The following is a 6,328-nucleotide window of genomic DNA, read 5'->3' on the forward strand; positions in this document are numbered from 1 at the left end:
CCTGAGGAAGTAGGGAGGTTGATGGCGTCTGTAAATCTTGTGGGATACAGACCAGTCATCCCAGGTGGAATCCCAAAGAAATCAACTGAAAATAAACCACAGCAACACTTGTACTTTGGAGTCTGGATACCATCATAAAATGCCAAAAATGCACTTTGTATACTGTCCAAGTTTAAAGATTAAACTTTATTTCAGAGGTTAACTGTTATAAAAGTTTCTTTGCTATATGTTGCACATTATAATAGATCGTGCAGACCTTTTATGGACTCTGTGTGAAGTTTACGAGAACAGGACAGTAGCGTATATCTCGTGTGCAATTTGATCAATTGAGTTCACAGCAAAACAGATCAAGTCTGGGAAAAATAATGCTTAAATTTACATGTTAAGAGTAGCTGTCTGCAGTGGGAGCTGAGGATGCTCTGCGCAGGACAGAACTTACCTGGCTTTCAAGAGTTCCACAAGTCATTTGTCTCTTGAACGGGTCCCACCAACTTCAAATCTACTTTAAAAAGCAGTTTAAAGACTTTTCAGGTATTATGGTCTCCTACATCTATTTCTGTCTCTTTTGTTTCCTAACAGCATGAGATACTGACCACACATACTGCAGTCAAATATAGAAATTAAACTTACAGGAAAAAGGATGTCTTCTTTTTAATCTCTTGGAGAATTTTCCAGACTAAAGCATAGTTCTTAAATTGATAATATCCCTTTAAGAATTTATTTGCCGGGTAATGTTAGAAGAACAAAGAGATTAGGGCCAGTTTGAACATTAGAAAGACCCTTTTTAAAATCAATTTCAAGTCTGTATTAGAGACGAGCGTTGTCTGAACATTCTTCCAAGAGATAAAATATATTCTGCACCTCAAGAACGCAAATAACTTGAAAATCCTTGAGACCTCTAGCTCTTTGCAAAAAGGTCAAATTCTATCTTAAGAAATATTTTATTGCATAGAAATAATAGTTTAGTGTTGCAGTATATGAAAGTCAGTATCTGTAAGGCTACGAAATTAATAACAGATCAAGGGCTGCAGTTCTTGAATAATGTAGTAAATATTTCTTAAATGAGTGAAATATACAATATAATGGGAAGAGAGAAATGCATTTTAATAAAGAAAATATTGAACATAAGAATATTTCTTCAGATCTACTATACAATCTGTGTTCTCTATAAGATGTCAAACTACGCAGTGCATATGTACACTGTGCTCTTTATAAATATACATGTGCATGACATATTTCTAAAAGCAGTAAATGAATGCTGGGGAAATACGGCAACAATGAAGTTCCTAAGAGAAGGTTATTTTTTCAAGTTATTAAAAGAAGGTGGCAAGCATTCATGAGGATATGAAAATTTAAAGCTGTCTGCAGGAAACTCTGAAAACCTCTGGTTAAGGCTGCTGCCAAAAAATCTCAGCTATGTTATGTCAGAATGTTTAATTGCAAGCTGCAGTTTTAATGAATGGAAAGATATGGCAAAAGGAGGAAGTTTCTGCAGCAACGTAGAGCAACCATGAAAATAAAATGCCAAAGGTTGTAATCTTGGACGCTGCTGGAATCAGGAATTTCCATCCATGTTCTGACTCCTTTTCCTGCTGTGAGAGCTTGCCAGCTGTCTGGCTGAAGAGAGGTAAGCTGTTCTGGGTATCATCTCCTGGGCTCAAGGCAGCACTTGTTATGTCTACGTGAAGAAGTCGACTTCTGTGCATTTGTTGTTACGGATGTTTACAGAAATGCAGCTTAAGAATAGGGGACGAAAAGCAAATGTCAGAGTGCATTAAATAACATATTTTCTTTACTTTCCAAGAAGCTTGCTAGCAGCATGATGTTACTATTTATAACAGATCTCTTAAACCCAGCTGTTGGTTCATGTTAACATGGAGAATGGTGAGAAAACCCCAGCAGAAGAGTGTGAATCCCAGAGAGACTTGTCTTCTGTCATTGTGAAGACCTAGAAAATATCCCAGGTTTTGCTGAGGTATGGATCGGTCATGCAGTAAGCGAGGCATGCAATAGCAGTATTTCCTGTGGTGATCTCTGGCATTTGAAGGCCAGCAGCAACACAAAACGAGAAGTACCAAATGCTGCAAGAAGCAGCTTCAGATAGCACAGCCTGAGCCTGCGGCTGGAAAAGTTCAAAAGAGAGAAAGAGGGCTTCAACCTGTAACTCAAAACTAGCAGATATGCTGTACACCCACATTACAGTGTTCTTAGACAAGCTGCATCTGATCTAATCTTATGTACCTTGGCCACAAGTTCTGGAAAAACAAATATTCCCAAGGCAATCGGATTACTGAGTGTACCGTATAACGATGTGGAAATATTAGCGGTTTACAGAAGGCAGTTTATGAAATGGATTGAGTGAATTTAATTCATGCACTGTCAGGCAATTTGGACTTAGATATAATCAAGTTAAGATTTCCTTATTTTAGCTGTCTTTGGTGGAACACCAGAGCCAAATAGTTGTGTAAGAGCAATACTCCCAACCACAGACAGAGAGGTCATAGGCACTTGATCCAAGCCAGCTTTTGGCAAGTGCAAGTCTGTGTCTGCACTGAGGTGGCCATTAGGGGGTTAATAGGGTTACCCTGAGTATTAATGAAAAGGAACCATTATCTCCTCCTCTCTGGCTTCCTGCTCCTTAGGTGGGAGTCTCCCCTTCTCATATCCTTTGTTTCTCATGCAAGTTCCCATCCTGAAATGCTAGGAGTACAATTTGGTTTTGCTGCAATAAGTAGTCCTTTAAAAAATCTTCATTCATAGAGTAATTCCACCATTGTAAGCAAAACAATGTTAGGAATTAATCTAGCCTGTGATTTTAACAAACCTTGTTCTTAAAAGCTTGTTCTTAGACCCTTCTTCCCTGTGAAGGATAACTTAATTGTTTGACAAATAAGCTGAAACTACATAACATTCTCTACTCCTCTTATCTACAGTTTTAAAAAAATCCTATGTTGTTTTTTAATGTGAAGTTCACCTTTAGAAGCATGAGATATAATAATTTTTTTTTCTCTAGAATAAAGATGAAAAAGCTGTTTTCTGGAATATAAGAAATAGTTTAAAGGAAGAGTGAGGAGCAGCCACTCCTCTCTGTAGTGCTTTGTGAGAAGGTCTTAGAATGTAAGTTAAAAGAGCAGATATGATTTTGGTGCTGCTGTCTCTAAAACGCTTTGAGTGGGTGGGTAGAAATACACTGGAATAGAAATGCACAGAAAAGCCTTAGTGCTGGATGATAACTAAAGAGCCTCCGAGTTGAACAGTCAAAATTACAACTACAGTTGTCTTTTTAAAATCATTCTTCTCCTTATTGTCTTTTTTTATTTTGTATTTTCTGGGTTTACTTCTCCTTGTAGGAGATCATGGTAATTACACTGGCCTGTTGTTTGGCCAGGGAAATAGATTTCAGATGGGGTTCTTCTTATCCCAGGATGATATGTAAGATGGCCAGAAACACGTTCAGCAGTTGCTTTTTCATTTCTCAAGAGTGATCCTAGCAGATCCTTGTGATAATTTCTCTATTGTCATATTGGCACACAAGCGTGATATTCTCTGGGGCTTTTTTATGTTGCTGCTGCTTTGACCAGAAATTAATTGGTCTTATAAAGATGATCTTTTCTTTTTCTGTAGTGTGGATTTGCTTTCATCACTGACAGCTTTGCATCCTTTGGGTTATCCAGGTACATTTTCCCTTTGCAGTTGTCTTGGAAATGAAACCTAACACAGAACAGGGCCATCAAGCCATGGAGTGATTTCAGTCATTTTAATATAGGAATCCTTCTATGGTTTTATTTGTGTCCACCCTAAGGGGTGATGTTTTTCATTTGTGCCATTCTGACATGTGAGAACATCCGTGACCTACCTCCCACCCATTGTTTTTCACTCGCTGTCCCAAGAGGGGGTTGTCGAAGCAGAAGTAGCAGCAAATCATTGCATATGGAAAACAGCATCGGTAATTTCAATTGGATGCCACATTTTGCACTTCCTTTTCTCAATTGTTACATAGGCAGCAATTCAATTGAGAGAGGAATGCATTTCAGTATGAAAGACACTGCTCTGCTCTCCTTAACTATTGTTTGCAAGGCATATATACAAATCCCTTGAGCAACACATGCTATGCTTATTTTTCTAGTGCCACTGAAATGGACCAATTATTTATCTGTTTGGCTTCCTGCTTTATTTGTGCCAGCTTAGAATAATATGATTACATAGTGAAAATAATTAATGAGCATAACCAGAAGTCCTTGCTCAGGGCTTGGTTATTCAGACTCCTACTGACTTTAAAACTTAAAAGAGTTCAGGATTTTATCCAATGTATTCTCAGCTTGTTCTGTTCAAGAGCAGATTTCATAGTATTAATTTTTATAAGTATTATGGATGATAGAGTGAGGAGCAAGAGCATAAGCTATATTCATATAAAAATCAATGCCCTTAGGACTGTTGGTGTTGAGAAATGTAAGAAAGCTGTATGTATTTTCATCTCTTATTTATTGTAGGTCAATAGTAATCAGCTTGGAAATATGACAGTGGGTGGCAATGATCTGTTTTGTTATTTCTTTCTCTCCCACCTCCTGCCTGCTATTTCCTAGATCCAAGGTAAGAACCCGCATGCTTCTTCAAAGGAAAGGTGGATGCGCTCACTTCTTTAGGGGGTAGATATTTAAAAACCAAATGAACTGCACGGTGCAACTCTTTACCTTCACAGTTGCTGGGAGCTGTGTGATGCCGCTTCCAGTTGAGCCCAATAATTGCAAACAGACAACAGAAATTCGCATTCATTTTTCGGGAATGCTCTTGGAGGCTCTACGTGTTTCCATGCAGTGATGTGGTGAGCACAGTTGGAGGTGGTGTTCATCGCAGCTTCTTGCACCACTTTCTAACCATTTTTGCACCTATTTTTTTTTCTTGTACCTCATCAGTGAGTCTCTGATTTCTGTTTTCCAGTGACTGCCCCTTTGATTCTTGTGTCCCAGAGCAGAGCTGGGCGCTGCTGTCCTGCACTGTGCTCTGCGTTCCTTGCTGTATGGGGCTGGAGGAGAGGTAGAGCACAGAACGTGCTTTTGGCAACCAACTTTTTATTGGGAGAATTTTGTTTTGGGGTGGTCAGCTGCTGCCTTCTGTTGTCGGGGAAAGACGCCAGTTTTGTCACGTCTTTCATTTGCAGCTGCTCTTTAGTCTTTAAAGCAAATGCTACACGGAGCAGGGCCAGGGCGAGAGCAATGGCTGAGGAACCCATGAGGGTGGGTGGTCAAAGCTGTCCCTGAGGCAGCCTGCCTTCCTGGGGCTGGCCTGTGGGCTGCAGGCCGTGACGAGGCGGTGGCCCGCCCTGTGTCGAGGCGCGGGGCGGAGTTGCAGGCCCCAGGCCCCGCCGCAGCCGTTACCCCGGCAACCCCCGGGCACGTCGCCGCGGGGCCGCGGCCCTGCCCTAGCGGGGAGGCGCTTCTGCGCATGCGCCTCCTCACGGTAGGGGGCGGCCCCGGCTACGTGCGTCATTCGCGGCCCGACCCAGTGAGCCTTTGTACGCGTGCGCTGCCCCCCACGGCTGGAACGAAGGGGGCAGGGCTCAGGGTTTCCTTTGCGCTAGGCCCGCCCCTGCTGGGCTTTGATTGGCTGTCTCCTCCCTCTCCCTCTCTCCCATTGAGCGCACGCTTGTTACTCAAGGCCTCCACGTTTCGTTAGGCCCCGCCTCCCAATTACGTACGCAGGGGGCGGGCCCCGCCGCTCCCTCTGCGCTGCGATTGGTGCTGCTCGCCCTTCACTCCCGCGTTCTGCCCAATCGGCGGCCGGCGTCGCGCCATTGGGTCTCCGGGGAAGAATGTAGACCCGGCCGCTCCCCGTGGTAAAACAAAATAATCCGGCGATGTTGGGCGCTAAAACTGGGGCGCTCCCCGCCCCGCCACCGGGAGCGGGCTCACCTCGCTCTCTCCTACGCTGCACTCCTCGTCCCGCCACGGCCTGGCTCGGCTGAGCGCGTCAGCCCGCGCTGAGGAGACGGCGGAAGGATACACCAGCTCCGGTCGTGCTGCGCCAGTTGAGACGGGAGTGACAGAGGAAGTAGTTCCGGCCGCGCTCGGGCCTTGTTTCCCAAAAATAGCGCCCAGCGGGTATCCGTGCGCCGGTGTCAGTGTCTCCTGAGGAGCCTCAGCGGGGAGGAGGCGGCGGCGGGCAGCGAGGGGCTGCGGGCGGGCGGGTGAGTGAGCGAGGGGGGTCCCCGCTGCCGGGGGCGGGCGGGGCGCCGGGGGAACGCTCCCCGAGCCGGGAGGCGCCGGGACGGCGGGTGTCGGGCGGGAGCTGCGGCTGAGGGGGGCGGCCGGCGGGAGGGCACGGCGCGGGG

General features: G+C 44.8%; 1 protein-coding gene across 5 annotated transcripts in view; it reads left to right on the forward strand.

Moving 5' to 3' along the window:
* The window catches only part of MEF2A (myocyte enhancer factor 2A), an 85,555-nt gene continuing 85,282 nt past the window's right edge, over positions 6,056-6,328 (forward strand). For all 5 annotated transcript variants that reach the window (XM_021406983.1, XM_021406985.1, XM_021406988.1 and 2 more), the window contains exon 1: positions 6,056-6,184. The gene's annotated coding sequence lies outside the window, so the exon portion shown is untranslated. The remainder of the gene's footprint in view (positions 6,185-6,328) is intronic.

The sequence above is a fragment of the Numida meleagris genome, chromosome 9 (genome assembly GCF_002078875.1).
Source record: "Numida meleagris isolate 19003 breed g44 Domestic line chromosome 9, NumMel1.0, whole genome shotgun sequence".
Lineage (NCBI taxonomy): Eukaryota > Metazoa > Chordata > Aves > Galliformes > Numididae > Numida > Numida meleagris.